Source organism: Schistocerca nitens, chromosome 9 (assembly GCF_023898315.1).
Source record: "Schistocerca nitens isolate TAMUIC-IGC-003100 chromosome 9, iqSchNite1.1, whole genome shotgun sequence".
Classification (NCBI taxonomy): domain Eukaryota; kingdom Metazoa; phylum Arthropoda; class Insecta; order Orthoptera; family Acrididae; genus Schistocerca; species Schistocerca nitens.
Window position 1 is genome coordinate 369522126 of NC_064622.1, and position 20702 is coordinate 369542827.

General features: G+C 44.6%; 1 long non-coding RNA gene across 1 annotated transcript in view; it reads left to right on the plus strand.

The window, feature by feature from the left end:
- Nucleotides 1-20702, plus strand: part of LOC126203404 (uncharacterized) — a 1362544-nt gene that overhangs the window by 346509 nt on the left and 995333 nt on the right. The window contains exon 3 of the long non-coding RNA XR_007540262.1: nucleotides 4494-4539. This is a non-coding gene — a long non-coding RNA (uncharacterized LOC126203404). The remainder of the gene's footprint in view (nucleotides 1-4493; nucleotides 4540-20702) is intronic.

Here is a 20702-nt window from a genome sequence, read left to right on the forward strand (position 1 = left end):
GCTAGATGGAGCAAGGCCACATACTGCAAACACTGTGTTGGAGTTTTTACACGAGCGTTTCGACATGCGGATCATTTCACACAGGTTTCAAGGTCGCATCAATGACGGACAAAACTGTCCCCCCAATAGTCTAGACCTCAATCCATGTGACTTTTTTCTTTGGGGGTACCTAAAGGAAAAAATTTTCCCGAAACGTCCACGTGATTTAATGGAGCTCAGAAGACTTATTCTTCAAGCTTGCAGTGAAATTACGGAAGACATGTGCCGCAGGGTAATCACTAACTTAAGTGTTCGTTTGAAGGAAATTAGGAAAAGAAATGGTGGATATATTGAGCATGTGCTGAGTTAGAACAAATCTTCATGGACGGCTCTTCATTGTAGTGTATCTTCCTTTCAGATTGTATTGACAATAAAGTTTATATTCAAAAACAAAATGGTAACACATTTCGTGCGCCACCCTGTATGTTGTTTGCTATGTTTTCGTGGCACATTGAAAAGTTACGCAAGGTCCTGGTATTCTTCCCTTCTAGTGTTCTTCTACAAGAGAGACTAAATATCTGAAAACGAAGAGTATTTACGTTTTACAGGGAAGGAAACCTACGCTATGCATAAATAAGAAAGTAAACAGCTGTACATGCCTTAATGAAAATTGTTTCAACAGTGAGAAAGAAAGAGTTGTTGGACGAGAAAAATAATGTTCGTTATTTGGCACCCACCAGGAAAACAAGATACAACAGATAAAGCAAAGGCACTATTTACTGTGTTCTACATATTGCCTGATGTGTTTGCAAGTACATATTTTCACGAGGAAAGAAATTTATATGTTCTGAAATGTGTGGCTGTCACTTTTCCTCTTCTTTGGGTTCTCAGGAGTGTGAAGAATTTACTGTACGAACTTTGACAAGAACTTACACTATGCATTCTGCTTTGGTCATTTGTAAACTCCGTTGTCACTACTTCTTCCTACATTTTGTTGCTATATTTCGATTTTTCCGTAAAAGGATAATCCGTCACTTTCACAATTCAGATGCTAAGCTGCAAAGGAAACAGCTCTCAGAGCCGCGCGGGATTAGCCGAGCGGTCTTATGCGCTGCAGTCATGGACTGCGCGGCTGGTCCCGGCAGAGGTTCGAGTCCTATCTCGGGCATGGGTGTGTGTGTTTGTCCTTAGGATAATTTTGGTTAAGTAGTGTGTAAGCTTAGGGACTGATGACCTTAGCAGTTAAGGCCCATAAGATTTCACACACAAACACACACACACACACACAACAGCTCTAAGAACACCGGCAATTTTGGTGCTGACGTATTGTTCAAATGGCTCTGAGCACTATGGGACGTAACAACTGAGGTCATGAGTCCCCTAGAACGTAGAACTACTTCAACCTAACCTGACATCACACACATCCATGCCCGAGGCAGGATTCGAACCTGCGACCGTAGCAATCGCGTGGTTCCGGACTGAAGCGCCTAGAACCGCTCGGCCACAGCGTGCTGACGTATAAACGAGAATGGTTACTCAAAACAGACGAGACTCAGTACGCAAGTAAAACGCCAGGGGCGCTGCAGTAAGACGTACTTGTCCCGAGTAGTCAATTGAGACTACAAAGTCGATCGTACAAAAGGGGCTTAAAGTTACTTTCGTCTCTCTTCATCGTCGACATTTCGGACTCTTCTATCCCACACTTAACATCTACACTATCTGATAAAAAATATCCGGACACCATTATGCAACGCGGAACTGTTCACTATATCTCACGAGAGTAGGGCGACCAAGATTTGATCTTGGTTTTAAGCGAGATGACCTACATTTGACCATAATTTTAAGGGAAGTTTAAGAGAGATTTAATCGCAATGAATCTTAACTGCACAACTACACCGCATTTTCTTCGAATGTGTGATACAGACAAATGTCCATTTAGTCTCAAGACGAGCATTTCAGTATCTGCAGCTAAAGCATCACATGCATTTTTTGTTGCATTAGGCAAAATGTGATTTGAGTATTCCGTTTGACCAATTGCTTGTTGTCTTCCTGAAGCAGTTTAAACATAGAATTATGCTTCCCGTAATTTACATATGCATTACGTGCACAGTATGCAGTGAGAGTCTCTATATCTAAATTAAGAAAATTCGGGGAAGACTTGATCAGACAGAAAACACCAGCAGCTGTCTCATCAGCCTGTACAATGAAGCCCTCAAGCCTGTTCCTTGTTATCTCTTCAGGATCAAAGTAACTTAGAACTAGAGGCAACATCTTTCTGTTTTTGCTGTTGGACGTATCTGTTGCAGTAGTGATTTAACTGGAGCTTTCAAGGTATCAATGAAGTTCAGAACATTTTTGGAGCCAAAACCTTTTCCACAGTTTCTTCCGCCTTAGTTCGACCACATGCCGTCATCTTAGCCTAATTAGAATCAATGAATACATTCTGTTTCTACATTCCATACTTCTGTAGCTGATATTAGGGCGTTCAAAAAGTTTAGCACAGTCGTCTCTAATTTTTTTATTTTTTGCAGGAGGAGAATGAAATTTTTTGTGAATATAGTTGGAAAATTTAGCTACACTCCTGGAAATGGAAAAAAGAACACATTGACACCGGTGTGTCAGACCCACCATACTTGCTCCGGACACTGCGAGAGGGCTGTACAAGCAATGATCACACGCACGGCACAGCGGACACACCAGGAACCGCGGTGTTGGCCGTCGAATGGCGCTAGCTGCGCAGCATTTGTGCACCGCCGCCGTCAATGTCAGCCAGTTTGCCGTGGCATACGGAGCTCCATCGCAGTCTTTAACACTGGTAGCATGCCGCGACAGCGTGGACGTGAACCGTATGTGACCGTATGTGACGGACTTTGAGCGAGGGCGTATAGTGGGCATGCGGGAGGCCGGGTGGACGTACCGCCGAATTGCTCAACACGTGGGGCGTGAGGTCTCCACAGTACATCGATGTTGTCGCCAGTGGTCGGCGGAAGGTGCACGTGCCCGTCGACCTGGGACCGGACCGCAGCGACGCACGCATGCACACCAAGACCGTAGGATCCTACGCAGTGCCGTAGGGGACCGCACCACCACTTCCCAGCAAATTAGGGACACTGTTGCTCCTGGGGTATCGGCGAGGACCATTCGCAACCGTCTCCATGAAGCTGGGCTACGGTCCCGCACACCGTTAGGCCGTCTTCCGCTCACGCCCCAACATCGTGCAGCCCGCCTCCAGTGGTGTCGCGACAGGCGTGAATGGAGGGACGAATGGAGACGTGTCGTCTTCAGCGATGAGAGTCGCTTCTGCCTTGGTGCCAATGATGGTCGTATGCGTGTTTGGCGCCGTGCAGGTGAGCGCCACAATCAGGACTGCATACGACCGAGGCACACAGGGCCAACACCCGGCATCATGGTGTGGGGAGCGATCTCCTACACTGGCCGTACACCACTGGTGATCGTCGAGGGGACACTGAATAGTGCACGGTACATCCAAACCGTCATCGAACCCATCGTTCTACCATTCCTAGACCGGCAAGGGAACTTGCTGTTCCAACAGGACAATGCACGTCCGCATGTATCCCGTGCCACCCAACGTGCTCTAGAAGGTGTAAGTCAACTACCCTGGCCAGCAAGATCTCCGGATCTGTCCCCCATTGAGCATGTTTGGGACTGGATGAAGCGTCGTCTCACGCGGTCTGCACGTCCAGCACGAACGCTGGTCCAACTGAGGCGCCAGGAGGAAATGGCATGGCAAGCCGTTCCACAGGACTACATCCAGCATGTCTACGATCGTCTCCATGGGAGGATAGCAGCCTGCATTGCTGCGAAAGGTGGATATACACTGTACTAGTGCCGACATTGTGCATGCTCTGTTGCCTGTGTCTATGTGCCTGTGGTTCTGTCAGTGTGATCATGTGATGTATCTGACCCCAGGAATGTGTCAATAAAGTTTCCCCTTCCTGGGACAATGAATTCACGGTGTTCTTATTTCAATTTCCAGGAGTGTATGTGTTGATAGCTGTCCTCCCAACCAAAAAATTGTGACCCCAATCACAAATCCTTGTAGTGAATCAACGATCATGATGAACATTTGAGAATAATAATATTGCGTACATAATTTTACTTTTAATTATTACATAATTTTTATGATATGTTTCGACTGTTACCAGCAACAGCTCCTCCAATTAAGAAAAGAAGAACTTTGTTTGTATTAACTAGCGATGTATAATTAAAAATTCTTTGAAACAGAAAAGTGATGTTCATCACATAACAACTGCACGAAAAATTTCCAAGACTTGGTATAACACAAGCAAGAAACTCTCAAAACAAGTGTTTTTTTTGGTGTAAATCAGATTTGCAATTGTCAAATGTACAGCATATAAAAATTCAGAATATTGTTGGTGAAATCACGTGTTTTAATAATAGTAACCGACATTCTGACATTTTTACGATATTTATAGCAAGATATTTTGTATCAGTTTTATTTTATTTTATTTTTCGATGTTATTCTGTTACAGGAATTGCAGCTTGGGATCTGCGCATCTTTCGGCCAGCAACTGTGAGGTGAGTTCTGAATTCCTCTCTTGCTTTTCAGTTACAATGTGCGCAGTGCTTGTGGCACACAGTTCTTGTTTTAACATGCTTTCGAGGTGCCAGATGGAATTCTCCAGCTCAATATCCGCTGTATGTTTCCGGAAAAAAAATAAAGAGATCGTACTATTTAAATTGCTAAGAGTATAGCGTCTGGAGGCAGCAGCAGATTTCTGCTTCCTCGTACCACGACTGCTTTTCTGTGCCTTGTTCCGAGTTCAGGTGCAGTATAAGGCAGCAGCAGCAACGAAGGAATGAATGTTGATCTGTACACTAGGCTGTCACTAGCGACGACAGGATTTTTAATTATGCGACAGTGCAATGTCTTGTTATGCTACAGCTTTCTTCTTTTTGACCTTTGGTAGACGTGTCTTATGACAGGTATTGGCTGGATGTTGTTCACTTCCCTCTATTCTGCGCTTCTCCCTTGATCGGTTGGTACTTTCGTACTATCTTTCATGTCATTCCCAATATTTACGTCTTCAATTTTTGAAACAAATAGTCAGTGAGATCTTGTGCTTTTTATGCTACGTATTATAGTGTCATACAAACGTACAATCTTATAAAAAATTCATTGCGCTGTCTTTAGAGTAGGGGAAGGTTCTTTTTTGTACACTTAGGGGACGCTGTTTATAAGTGCACAGCGTGCAGAAGATATTCATTATTTTTAGGAGGTTTTGGTCCTCGCCCCCAACCTCAGATGGTGTAGAGTCACTGTGATTTGCAAGATGGAGTGAAAATATTAACATTATGCTTTCGGGTGTCCAGACGACTCGTTTCCTTCATACACAATACTTCCAGATCGTTCAAGTCGTCTTCCTCAGGTGCTGGAGGGTTGTGTGAACTCCCTGCCTGGACTCCAATCAGACTCAGATATTAAAAAAATACTGTTTAAATTGTTCAAATGGCTCTGAGCACAATGGGACTTAAACTTCTGAGGCCATCAGTCCCTAGAACTTAGAACTACTTAAACCTAACTAACCTAAGGACATCACACACATCCATGCCCGAGGCAGGATTCGAACTTGCGACCGTAGTGGTCGCGCGATTAATACTGTTTAATGAGCAACTGAGTTATTTATCTTTCAGTAGAAGTCTAGAAAGACAGGCTAAGAAGTTTTAACTTTTCTTCATGAAAATCAATCATCTCTTTTCTATGTGACTGTCTCGTAAACTATTGGGTTGGTGCATAGGTTCGTGGAGTTTTTCCATAAGTTTAATAAACACTACATACACGTACATAAAAGATACTGAAGTCATCAATAGCGTGATCTCCTTCACTGTTTACAACAGTCTGACAACTCTAGGGAAACATTTCGATTACGCCTCTGTAGAAATAACGTGATTTTGATTCGAAGAACTCTTCGAGCCATGTTCGAAGCACATTTTCATACAGAAAGGAAGTTCCTTGAAGGTTGTTCGATAGAGTGCTAAAAATGTTAATATCTAAGGATGTAAGCTCAGGTGAATAAAGTGGGTACGGAATGACCTCCCAACACAGCTCCTGTACAGTGTTTTTTGCCAGTCTGGCAGAGTGTGGGCGGGATTTGTCGTGGAGTACAATCGCTTAGCGCAGTCTTCCAGGTCGTTGTTCTTGGAATGCATCTGCAAGATGTCTCAGTTATTGACAATAAATGTCATCAGTGATGGTTACACCTCGGGGAAGCAAATCGTAGTACACCACACAGTCGCTGTTCCACCAGATGCACAACATTATTTTTTGTGGACGCGCCCAGATCGTTTTTGGGGGAGTTGCTTCTTTGGGCTCAAGCATTCCTTTCTTTTCCTTGTTTTATATTAAAGACACCATTTCTCATCATAAGTAATGACTCAGAACAGGAATGGTCGGTGTTGTTCATGAGCTAATTGATGAAAAGCAAACAGAGCCGCACATATGGTCACCCGCTGATTTTTGTGATTTTGGATTGAAGGATGCAGCCGGCCGTTGTGGCCGAGCGGTTCTAGGCACTTCAGTCCGGAACCGCGCTGCTGCTATGGTCGCAGGTTCGAATCCTGCCTCGGGCATGGATGTGTGTGATGTCCTTAGGATAGTTAGGTTTAAGTAGTTCTAGGGGAACGATGACCTAAGATGTTAAGTCCCATAGTGCTCAGAGCCATTTTAACCATTTGGAGGATGCGATATCCGTACACCCGATTTTTGAAGCGTCCCCACTGCATACAAATGTCGCAAGATGATGGAATGATTGTAGTTCATCACATTTGCCAGTTCTCGAGTACACTTACATGGATCATTGTCAATTAATCCGGGTAAACCATCATCATCAAACCCTAAGGGGCCGTCCGGAGTGGCCGAGCGGTTCTAGGCGCTACAGTCTGGAACCGCGCGACCGCTACGGTCGCAGGTTCGGATCCTGACTCGGTCATGGACGTGTTTGATGTCCTTAGGTTAGTTAGGTTTAAGTATTTCTAAGTTCTAGGGGATTGATGACCTCAGAAGTTAAGTCCCATAGTGCGCAGAGCCATTTGAACCAAACCCCGAAGGTCTTCCTGGACGTGGAGGGTCACAAGATCCTCCTTAAAACGAGAAAACTATTTTCTTACCGTGCTGTGTCCAACAACATTACCCCCACACGGCCAAATGTTTCTGGCTGTCTCTGCTGCTGTTACCTTCTTCTGAACTGAAACAGAAGAATATCCCGGAAGTGTTCCGATTGCACTCCATTTTCTAGCGTCTAGATCTCCATTCACTATTTACAAATGACAAAATGATAATACGTAAGCAACAGTGAACTACAAATGATGACAATAGATAAATAAACCCGCAGCTACCGAAAAAACCAACATGAAACGGTACGAACGTATGCACCAATCTTTCTCACTTTCTTACAGTTCGCATAGATATCAAACATCAATATTTATGAAGAAGTGAGGATTCTGGAGCAGTTAATTGAACTGACGCACTTCTTTGTTACCTTTGTTTAGTGACGCTAAGTCACTGGGGGTCTATTAGCTAAACATTCCTAGAGAGAAATACACGTTTACTGAGATTCCTGGAAAAGACAAAAAAAAAAAAAAGCAACAGTAGTCTTCATCCAGTGCTGCTCCGGAAACTACAAGATCACCGTACGTCATATGGGAATGGCACTGCGAGAAGCAATTAAACTCCTCACAATGGGAGCCAACTCATTTGGCAAACTCTACGTGCCGAGCGGCGAAGTTGCGGGCGGAATGTGAGTAAAACCCATTTCGCTCCTTTTGCCGGCCGTCCGTTTTCCCTCGCGATATCGCGTCTGTCCTTTTGCATTTTGGACGCGCAGTTTTCTGCTCGCTCCTCTGCTCGCCGGCTGCGGCCGAAACCTCCGCGCGGCTGCAGTGTTCGCCAGCGAGCGCGCGCGGTACGAATGACGTTCCGTTGACAAATTTCTTTTTGGAACAAATATGGTGTGCGCTGGTTCTCTCTTTGCCGTCGCCGTCGCCGTCGCCGTCGTGGTCCGCAGCCGTCGGGTAAAAACTGAGCCTGCGCGGCGACCAGACCTTGGCCGGTCCGGACTCCCGAAATGTCACAATGGTAGCGGTGCGGCGCGGCGTGGACGGGCTGCGCGCTCGGCGGTAAAAAGCGGGCTCGCCCGCCGACTGCGGAATGCCAACCCGGAGCTATGCCGGCGGCTGCGGCTGCGGCGGCGGCGGCGGCGGCGGCGGCGTCGTGCGGTATCCAGCCGCTTCTTGCGCGCCTGCGAGCCCACTGCTGCGCCGCGGCCGTTGGCAGGTTTCGCGAACGCGACCTCATCGACGGCGCGTCTTCGCGCAAATTGCCGCTTGTCTTTGTGACGCAGGCCCGTCCGGCCTTTGCCGAAAGCTCCGACTGCCATTCTTTGGAACCGGGCGCTGCAGTTTTGTGACTGCATAGACCAGGAGCTCTGAAACTAACCCGTAGCTGAGTGGTCAGCGCGTCTGACTCTCGTATGGAGGACACGGGTACAGTTCCCGGTACTATCTTGGGTTTTTGCTTGGTTGAAGGACTGAAACGGCGTGCACTCAGCCTCGTGATGCCAATTGAGGAGCTTCTTCTCCTTAGCGTGTCGATGACGACCATTTAAATTAAGTGTAGTACCACAGCGAGTTGTACTGCTGTTGGGATTGCTGATAACAGATGCTCTCGAGTCAAGATGCCTGAGGACATAATGTAAACTGGGCTCTGAACGAAATGGCTTATCCTCTATTCAACACCACTCACACATGACACGTCTTGGTTATTGCAGAGTGCCCAGTTTTAACATGGCAAATTAAGCTTATCCATTACGGTTGTTTAAGAACCCTTGACTGCTTACTCAATGTATAGACAGAAAACTGCAACCACTCCCTTTTTTAAAGCAGTTATTTATTCCACAAACCGGTTTTCGAGCGGTTTCAGATGGTGCACAGGAGGTTCATACCTATTTCAGAGCGTAATGTTGGGTGCTAGCTTACGATATTAATAACAAAGCCACCTATACTGTCGCAAGCCAGCGTGCACCATTACGCTTTGAAATGATCACGTAACCTCATGTGTACCATCTTAAAATGAGCCTGAAACGGTTCGAAGACCTGTTTATAGAAGAAAAAACTATTTCATAAAGGTGACGGGTTGAAGTTTTCTGTATTTTTATCTAACATCGCAGTTTCACTCTAACTCCCACGCGAAGTGATCTCCCTGTTGGGTATGGCATACCGTTTCCTTTGGTTGGCTCCTCTTTCGGTGGTATCCAGTCACTTTGAGCTCTACCCTGCCACCGTTGAAACATCTCTTCTGCCTTTGACTTCATTAAAGGGGAGGTATTCGACATAAAGCTTTTCTTGCTGCGAAGACGTTGAGCAACAGGCTTATGCCCTTCAGGTGGGTGTCTATGATCATTGCTCCTATCTGATTTCACTGTTACTATATGTCTGATATCGAGTGGTGCTACTCTGGCCAGGAATTCATTCTTGATTGGAGACGATGTCAGGCATCCTGTCACCTGGCGGAAAGTTTGGTGGCGAGCAAATGTCAGCTTCTTTCCGGGATCGGTACCACAGAGGATAAGCGTCTTCTGCTGCCGAGTAGCACAAGGCCGGAGCCGTCGTCTGGAGCTCATGTGGGCTTGCCCCCCAGTTTGTACCGTTGAGTTTTATTAACATATTGTTCCGTACTGCGACCTTTGTTCCGACACCCACACATTTTGTTACTTACTTTCATGTTCCACGGATCATTTTGTACGATAAATGATAATGATGCAGAACGAGTCACTTTATATTCACACCTCAAATTAATTTGTAAATATGGCTACATGCTGAACATTGTTTTTTTTTTTTAATTTTAAAAAGTATACAGATGTGAGTTAGTAATTCCTACCCAGCGCCTTTTACCCATTACAGTAATAGAAATTGTTGTACGGAGCACAAGAAGTTGTCAAGAGGAAGCTTTTTAAGTGTATTTTCAAATTTTACCTTGCTATTTGTCAGACATTTTATTTCACTGGGTAAATTATCAAAAATTGTAATCCCACCACTGTGCACCGTTTTTGGGTTGAAGACAACCTTATGTGGAGTAATGAATGTTATTATTACAATTATCTACATCATTGTTCCTTTCGAACTGCAGTGGATTATTTACAACGAAATTCACGAGGGAATGAATATACAGTGAAGGAGTACCCAGAGTGCCAAAATCCTTAAACAGATGTCCAAAATAAGATGGTGAGTGAACACCGCATACTACAATAGCACTTTTGCGCGTTATGAAGACTTTCTTTCTTAAGGGTGTGTAACCCCAAAGTATTATATGACACTATTGAATGAAAATATGCAAAATATGTCAACTTACTGATTTGTCTGTCCCCAAAAATTGCAATGATTCTAAGTGAAGATAAAGCTGAACTAAGTTCTAAGATGTTTTAGAAGTTCCGGAATGTTTTTCCAATTTCAATTCTTATCCTAATGGACACCAAAGAATTTTGAAGTTTCCACCCTGTTTAATATATCCTCACTATGTGTTACACTTATCATTGGTGAAGTATCCCTAGAGAACTGAATATGTTGTGTTTTTAAAATTGAGAGAGAGACCATTCACAGAAAACCAGTCAATAATAAGAACATTGTTTACCATTTCTTTTCTGTATGTACGCTTGGATGCTTGAGTTGGTTACAACACTAGTGTAATTTGCTCGTTCAGTGTCAGACTCCTACCAAGAATAACCTGAGGCATGTAGGTGTCGAACTGTGACTTCTAACTTGTAGCTGGCATGTAATTACGGAGATGGAAAGCGGTGATTCCTGTTTTTCTAGGATTTGGCTTTAGGCTGTTGGTGTCTCCCATGTCGTCAAGAACAGACGAAAATTATCTTCAGGTGCTACTTGAGTAAGAAATACTGGCTCCAGGATGTGAAACTCTACCGTGTCCTGGAGAGTGACGTGCTGCCCCCCCCCCCTTGCTGCTCCATTCCATAGCGCTTCTGTATGACGCCATATAGCAGAGGATGACATGGCAGCCAGCCGACATCGCGTGGTCTTCAGGGCGAAATCGTGGAGTTCCGTTTAATTAACTGCTCTTCTGACAGAAGTGTGTCGCAGGTCGGAGGAGGAGTAAGCGTTCCTAGTTATTTGGAACTACCGTCAATCTGTTGTAGAACTTGGAACACGTTTCCTCTTCGCGTACTATGACATTTTTGGAGATGGAGAATCTCCCCTGCAGGAATAAACATGTTTTGAAAGCTACGATCGTGTAAAACTTAGTTCGCTTTGTTAGTTAGGAGAGGCAGAAAGCCGTAGATACCTGTACCCAGATTGATGCCGTGTACCTTGACTTGCGGAAGACGTTCGATACAGATTCACACTGCCGTGTAAGGAACAAAATAAGACCGGACGGAATATGAGACCAGCTGAGTGCATGGACTGAAGAGTTGCTAGCAAACACATCTCAGCATATTATTCTCAACGTAGAGAAATCTTAAGACATAATTTTTGGCCTACCCAGTGTTTATATGACCATTACTTTTCACAAACACAGTGTGTGTCTCCTAAGAGTCGTCAGCCGCATTTTTTCTTGTGTTTCGAAAGATATTTGGAATTTTGTTTTTGCAGGGTGTAGCTGGAGTTAGCCTAAAGACATTCTGCTTGTCGCCAATTTCAAGCAACACCTAGTGTCGACGAAGAGCGCCGGTTTGTTTCCTGTTGCAAACAAAATGATTTTTAAAGTGGAGTTTTGGGTGCCCATTCGGTAGAGCTGTCCCAAATCAAGCACGTAGCGCTTCGCTGCTGGATTGCTGTTTATTCTTCGTGTTGTACTGTCCATATATATACATACCGATAAAACGAGTGTCGACCTACACTAAAGCCGCACGGGGTAGCCGCGCGGTCTGGCTCCTTGTCACGGTTCGCGCGGCTCCCCCCGTCGGAGGTTCGAGTCCTTCCTCGGGCATGGGTGTGTGTGTTATCTTTTGCGTAAGTTACTTTAAGTTAGATTAAGTAGCGAGTAAGCCTAGGGACGGGTGACCTCAGCAATTCGGTCCCATAGGAACTTACCACAAATTTCAATTTTACGTACACTAATCTGAGAGCACACTGTCGAATGAGAACATAAAAATCCCGATTTAAATGTAATTTTGTTCGTAAAGGGAAAGAAATGGACGATTTCTGGCAGGAATACTTTCTTGGTAGGAAGAATGGAATGGGGTGTGCTCAGCCTCATGATACCTAATAATTTTGTACAATGCACTGTTTTGTAAACCCTGTACAAGCCGGCCGAAGTGGCCGTGCGGTTCTAGGCGCTGCAGTCTGGAACCGCGAGACCGCTACGGTCGCAGGTTCGATTCCTGCCTCGGGCATGGATGCGTGTGATGTCCTTAGGTTAGTTAGGTTTAACTAGTTCTAAGTTCTAGGGGACTAATGACCTCAGAAGTTGAGTCCCATAGTGCTCAGAGCCATTTGAACCATTTGAAACCCTGTACAGTATACGTTGAACATAATAGTTATGGTCAGACATGCCAAAAATATTCATGTTCAATAATACTTAAAAATACATTACCTGTCAGCGCAGGACGAAAGGTCACAGGGTTGATTAGCCAATGCGAGAACGTCTCGAAGATGTCGAAGTCGTATGGTATTGGTGGCCAGGAGAACCCAGGGAGTAGGTTCGGCCGGCTAGTCGCTAAGCGTTTTCTTCCGCCGCGTACATTGGCCACTTTCTTTGAGGATTTGCGAGAATTGTGATTTATGGTATTTGCAGTGTGTAGGTGAGTGTGATGAATGAGTCTGTAGAGTAATGTTGTGTCTGCGTTATAAGACGATGATAGGAGAAGGGAGATACCCGTTGCCAGTATGTAGATCACTCTTCTCGGATAGCAACAACCGGGCCGCCGAGATCAACGTAGTTATCCGACGGACGGATCACCATCAAAAAAGTCACATGCCCTCACTTCAGAAGACATTGCGGAAGAGTTTGGAATTTAATCCGGGGCATAGGCTCAAAGACTGCTGATCAGGAACTTTATACCTTCACCTCTCCTCCTTTGCCGGCCAAATATAGGCAGTGAAAATTTCATACACCACCAGAATTTTAATCGCAGAATGAGATTTTAGCTCTGCAGTGGCGTGTGCGCTGATATGAAACTTCCTGGCACATTAAAACTGTGCGCCGGACAGAGACTCGAACTAGGGACCTTTGCCTTTCGCTGTCAAGTGCTCTATCAACTGCGCTACCCAAGCACGACTCACGACCCGTCCTCAGAGCTTCAATTCCGTCAGTACCTCGTCTCCAACATTCCAAACTTCACAGAAGCTCTCCTGCGAAACTTGCAGAACTAACAGTCCTGGAAGAAAGGATATTGCGGAGACATGGCTTGGCCACAGCCTAGAGGATGTTTCCAGAATGAGATGTTTACTCTGCAGCGGAGTATGCGCTGATATGAAACCTCCTGGCAGATTAAAAATTTGTGCCGGACCGAGACTCAAACTGGGGAGCTTTGCCTTTCGCGGGAAAGTGCTCTACCAACTGAGTACCGAAGCACGACTCACGACCCGTCCTCATATTAGCGCACACTCCGCTACAGTGAAAAGCTCATTCTGGAAACATCCCCCAGGCTGTGGCTAAGCCATGTCTCCGCTATATCCTTTCTTCCAGGAGTGCTAGTTCTGCAAGTTTCGCAGAAGAGCTTCTGTGAAGTTTGAAAGGTAGGAGACGAGGTACTGGCGGAATTGAAGCTGTGATGACGGATCGTGAATCGTGCTTGGGTAGCTCAGTTGGCTGAGCACTTGCTCGCGAAAGGGAAAGGTTGCGAGTTCTAGTCTCGGTTCGGCACCAGTTTTAATCTGCGAGGAAGTTTCTGAATTCGAATCGGTTTACATCCGAATCGAGCGTCATCACACAGTCGTGATTTAGCGATCTTGTCAGCGGAGGCGGGTGCGGAGATGGTGAAAAACGTGAAAACGTTTGAAGGTAGACGCCATTATTCTGCGAAAGCCAATTTTTAAATTTTCAAGAACCAGTTTTAAGTGGAGGTTCTATGAATATACTACAGCCTCCAACCTATCGCTCAAGTAGAAACTGTGAAAACAATATCAGACTACAAAATTGTTAAGGCTTTCGTGGCCACTTGTTGACAATCTTCCTATTGGCTTCTGTCTCGGGTTCTTCGGCCGACGTTCATCTAATGATTTTTCTGACGTTTCGCCAGCACGAGTGGCTGGCATTGTCAAAGCTTCACCCTCCATTGCCGGTGGTGAATATCAGACTAATTACATGGGGCAACGAGTTTTACAGGATGACTCAGAATGGTGCACGCTTTGAGGGGGTGATAGTATTAGTGAATTTGAACAAAAAACTCCGTATAGACATATGCCCTATTCCGAATGGTTTCCCAGATTTACACATTTGATGAGGATTATTTTCTGTATTATTCAAACATCAGCATTGTTTACAACGTGCTACAGTCGTGTAGAGGTAGCTGAGACGAACATTTTGATACAGCACCGTTGTCGTCTATCAAATCGGGAAACTGCCTTAACTGGTCTACAAACAGTATCTAAGATGCAGCACATACGAGTCGCGCGAGGTCTTGAATATTCTCCCGTTCTCTTCGCGCAAGCTATCAGCACTAGAGAAAAAAAATGAATAGGGCCTTTCTTGGAGGGAATTTAATGTAGTTTAATTTTATACTGTGACATATTTTCGCTGGAGGCTGCGGGTTTCGAGTTATTCAAGAAAAACGTAAGGAAATGATACTAAACGTGTTCTGTCTCGGAAACCATTGGGAATAGGGCATATGTCAATATACTATAATACTATTACCCCTCGAAGCACGTTCCTTTCCTCCAGCTCACCCTGTATACTTACCGCACTCCATACATAAATGGAATGGAAGAAGACCTAAAGAGTGGTGTAATGCGAAGTAACCTCCGCCATACACTTCATGGTGGTTTGCAGAGATGGTATCTTGAAACTCACGGTAGAGAAACCACGTATTATCGAGTTACAATCAATACTACAGCGTTGTGCTTGAAAAATATCCTAAGAAGGCACTGCTTACCGACGAAAATTAGGCGAGGAGTTGCTCCAGCTATTTTCCTTTGTTTGTCTTCTCAGCCGATTCATTTCCATCCTTCCAGTTCACCCGGCGAAACACTGAACGTCTGCTGTGAATGCTTCTGGCAGATGTGTGTTTCATCCACATGGCGAAGCCCACGTTCGAAATAGTTCGTCTACATCTACATCTACATGGATACTCTGCAAATCACATTTAAGTGCCTAGCAGAGGGATCATCGAACCACCTTCACAAATCTCTGTTATTCCTATCTCGTATAAAGCGCGGAAAGAATGAACATCTATAGCTTTCAAATGGCTCTGAGCACTATGGGACAACATCTGAGGTCATCAGTCCCCTAGACTTAGAACTACTTAAACCTAACTAACCTAAGGGCATCACACACATCCATGCCCGAGGCAGGATTCGAACCTGCGACCGTAGCGGTCGCTCGGTTCCAGACTGAAGCGCCTAGAACCACCACAGCGGCCGGCGAAGCCCACGTCACTCATTTGTAATAGCTACGCTTGCGTGTAATGAATACGGTGATGACAGCAGGTTAGCTAATTCTACCCTGCCAAACGCGCCGTGCTGGCTGGAACGATATCCAGGCGCTCGTGATAGCGATAAATTTAAACAAAATGTCAGTTTCGCACAACGGATACTTTCATTCAAAGAAAATTAATAGAAGTGCGTATGGCATGTTTTGGCTGGAGCCCCTTTCGTAGTTCACGGGAGCCTGGTACAAGTCTTTTTATTCAACACCACTTCGGCGAATTTCGTATCGATGATTGCGGAATGACGATGAGGACAACATAACACCTACTGCCCGATCGGAGAAAATCTCCGACCCGGCCATGCTGTAATAACTGTACAGTAATAATTGTACATGTGGTTTCAGAACATTATTGTGTTCTTCTAAAAGGGAAGCCCCAATTACCAAACAGCAAAGAATTAAACGAAAGTTCTCTCTCTCCCCGCCGGTTTCTCTCTCTCTCTTTCTCTCCCTCTCTTTCTGTCCAAACTAAGAAGTTTGGGAAGGGAATAGAAGCTTTGAAGTTTGTCGATGATATTAAATTTCTGTCAGAGGTGTCCAGGGGCTTGGAATAACAGTTGAACTGCAAATAGGTGCTTGAAAAGATTAATACTGACAAAAGTAAAACAATAGAATGTAGTTGAATCAAAGTGGACGACACATAGGGAATTAGATCAGCAAATGACATATTAAAAACAGCACATAATTTTTGCTACCTGGGCTGGAAATATCTGACGGAAGCCAAAGTGGAGAGGAGATAAAACTGCGGCTGGGAATAGTAAGAAAAGAGCTTCTGAAAAAGAGAAATTCGTTAACATAGAATATAAAATTAAGTCTTAAGAAGTCTTTCCTGAAGATATTTGTCTGGAATATAGACTTGTACAGAAGCTAAACGAGGCCGACAAAAAGTTCACGTGAGGAAAGAAGCTGTACAAGTATGACGTTACAGAAGTACGTTGAAGATTGGATGTGTATTTCGGATAAATAGTGGAAGAAAATGTAGGCATCAAATAATCGTCGATTCGGTACTGGAGGAAGTGTGGGGTATTACGGGGGGCAGGAAGGCGGGGGAGGAGTTCTAGGGGTGGGGCAAGAGTTGACTACAGTAAACAGGTTGCAGCGGATGTACATACTGCACCAGTCATGCAGAGACGAAGGCGCTTTCACAGGATAGACTTTCCCGGAGAGCTACATGAAACCAGTTATCGAACTGCAGACCACAAATCTCCGGTCATAATCCATTCATGTGGCGCTTCACCACCGACGCAAATAATAGCACTATAGTGGTGTGTATGGGTCAGTCGGTGGTATAAAATCTCAGCAGTAAGATACGCCGTCTTCAAGGCGTGGCAGAAACGAGCCTTGGTGTTTGGAAGCGTCCAGTACATAGTGAATGGAGTTGTATGATTTGTTGGAGTATCAGCAGAAACTGTCCAGCGTATCCACAAGGATTGAAGTTGTGGTGTCACCGCCAGACACCACTTGCTAGGTGGTAGCTTTAAATCGGCCGCGGTCCATTAGTACATGTCGGACCCGCGTGTCGCCACTGTCAGTGATCGCAGACCGAGCGCCACCACACGGCAGGTCTCGAGAGACGGACTAGCACTCGCCCCAGTTGTACGGACGACGTAGCTAGCGATGCACACTGACGAAGCCTCGCTCATTTGCAGAGCAGATAGTTAGAATAGCCTTCAGCTAAGTCAATGGCTACGACCAAGCAAGGCGCCATTAGCATTACATAGCTTGTATCTAAAGAGTCTCACTTGTATCGTCAAGAGCGATGTACCACAAGGATGGATTAAAGTTAAGTATTCCAGGAGCTACGTACTTTTCTTTATAGCATTCATTACGTATCCTGTTTCAGACCTATCTACTAGCCTGCGTGTGTTAACGCGTGCCTTTCGGCTACTTCCGAGTGGCGTGGCTGTCTTGTTACGCCACAACAGAAGTACGACTCGCAGCTATGTAATTCGGTTATCAACAGTGGTCGTAAAAAGATCCTAACAGACCTAGGCCGGAGACGACTATCACGCCTTTTCAATGGCAATCGGTCTCAGACCCGACAGGAGATGCTGGTGTGAGTGAGTGTAGGCCCACCGCGAGCCAGTTTTCGGGCAAACGTTGTAAAGAAACTGCATGAAATGGAAATTTGGAGTGGGTTACCTGGCAAAAGACCATTGCTTTCAGCGACACATAGCAGTTTGTCAAAACAAGACAGTGAGGGAAACAATACAGAAGCTCGACAGTCAGTGTGATCCGAGCAGTAGCGATTTCGCCTCTTTTCAGGTTACCCGAAGCGCGGTGTGCATCGACGGTCCAATGAGGTGTTCAAGCCTTAAGTCAGCATTACACCACACACCTATAGTATACAAGTCTGTTCCAGGGCCCCAAGCGTACAAATCTCGAGCCGCTCACTTTTTCGTTCGCCCTTTTACACTATACACCTAACGTGTACAAGTCTGCGCCAGCGCCAGAAGGATTCGGAGCTGCAGGCTTGTTTACGTCGAGTGGGAAAACTTATCTTGTAAAACTGCTGTTTAGTGATGTTAAAGCTTCTGAGAGGGTTCGTATTTATAAAGCAGTTATAGTTTTATGCAGTTATTATGAAATTAAATTATTGTTAGGCAGAATTATGGACTGAAGTGTACTTTTAAGTCATGCTGGTACAAGCACATCGTTATCTACGTCGTATAGCATTTTGGACTTGGAGAACACAATTACCTATGCAGCACTTGTAGCGGCCGTGGCCACCGTAGTCGTTAAGACAAGGGCAGAACGACGACGTAATGCCAGGAGTAGAAATTGGGTTCGACCCTGGATGAGAAGAACAGGTGAAGGCACCGACATATTCTCACTACTAGTGAAGGTGTTGGGACTCGATCATGCACAAGAATTTAGAAACTTGGACAGAACGGATATTTCGTGTTTTGACAAACTGCTGTTGTTGTACATGACAGTAATGACGGAAACTATTTCACAATAGTGTGAACTTGAAGATGAAAAAAAAAAAAGTTTTAGCCCTCATCGGTCGCGGCCGGCACAACTGCACTTACTGTTGTTGCTTGTTGCTATTCTGTCAATACTGTCCTTCGCGGTATGCTGAAATAATATAAAAGACGCAATCAAATCAAACACGTGCAGTACTTCCAGAAGTTGACAGGTACACATACCGAAACTAAAATTACATGTACATTTAAATAAAACATGTAAACTCAGAATTAAATATTTGCATACATGTCTTATTAACGAACCGCGTAACTAGAACATTATGTAGACACGTTTCCTTACAGCTTTTCTCAACGACGATAGGAAGAGAGAATTTCCATTGCTTTTTACTGCATTTATAAAAAGCTACTTACTGAAGAATGTGTAGAATATCTTGTTCTATAGTCGAAAGAGCTCTCAATAGCTGATATATTTCTCATCTGCTGATTACACGTGAAAACAATAACAAGTAGAAAGCATGTTCGAAATGCAGTCTTCAGCACTTGGTCACATACACGACCTCTACAGCGCATGCGCGTATACACAGCAGACTTGAACGGCTCCTATTTCTACGCCGCAAAAGCCGTCTGCTATAGGTTTTGCAGTGATTGCACAGTGATCAGTTTTGTTCAAAGCGTTGGACGACTTCTTAAGTTTGATCAGAAGGGTAGGCCGACAAGCATCTGCCACTTTTCGGTTGGACGCTGATGACAGACTCGACGCGTATCCCCTGCAGTCTTTCTCAGATTTTACAGGAACTATTAGGTAAAAAAAATAATTTTTGCTTTACTTGTAGCTTTATATGTCAGGTTCATTATGATGTGCCCACCATTTCGTTAATGCTCATAGTTATTGTGATATTTACTGGGAAGTAAAACACTGCGCAAAATTCGAAAAAGTTTGCAATGAAATATAAGGATCACTATGATTTTCACTGAATTTTTCTGTAGACTTGGGTGGAGATCTCAATCTGTCACGAATCTCGAGAAAATTGATCTGTTGTAGCGCACTCATTTCCGATCGCACCGCACCAGCAAAAAAGCCTGAGTGAAATATCCACATTCCTCATATTCCAGAAATGGTTTGAGATATCGAAATGAGATTTTGACAAATGATAGCACACAAAGAAGAGAGTACTTTGCCGTATGGTTACCGAGGATGTGATTTCCTCTGTTCCTCACTAAATAAACTTAACAAACTACTGTTTCAGATCTCTCTTGCAGTTGCACCTGCATATGTTAGTGAGGTGATACTGTGTAAACTCTGCTGAGTTTCTGTAAAAGAAGCAGATTTTAACATGGCAACAAGAGAAATGTGTAGGTTTACATTAAAATTCTCCATTTGTGACACTTCTCGGAAAGCTATAAATGATTAGCAAACCAGGCGAAAATAAATCGCTGTATTTTTGGAGGAATTATTTTTAGATACTAACCAAAGAAGAGGTGACAGATCTTTTTGAATGGTCACCATGCGACCATGACAGGGCCCCGCTTAATATTTATAAAAAATGTGAGTGCAGGTTCAGTTTAGAACGGCACTTCCCCTCCAGCGCTTGGCATTTTCCCTACAGCGCCTCTAGCAGCCCCACCACTATCGTTCTCCCCATGTGTGCCCTGCTGTCTGCGCATCCCACACTATAAAATCGTAACTTGTACAGCTAGCTGGCAGGCCATCTACACCTGACTTGGCCACATTAGGTGTGCTGTGTAATATCAGCTTTAGTGTATGGACAGTGTAGTTTAGGACAGTGTTTAATTTCTCAAATTTTAGGTGCCAGAATGCGGCTCTTCAAGAACACAAAGCCCCCCTCCCCCCTTCCCCCCCCCCCATTCTTCCTCACAATGAGAAGTTATTTTTCGTAAAAAGCTATTCTGAACGTCAGGTTTTTAAAACATAATTCCTTATAATCAAAACAACAAAACCACAATTTTTTAACATAAACAAACATTATTGCCTATTCTGTTAGAAACATATCGGCATACGTCGGTAGTCTTCATGACAGCATATTATAGTGGCGTCCATGTTCAGACACTCCTTACGACACGCATGACTAGTGAAGTTGCCTTGCTATTAGATTGATGAGGTTGCTGGCAGTCGAAAATGAAAGGCGATATGTACCGAT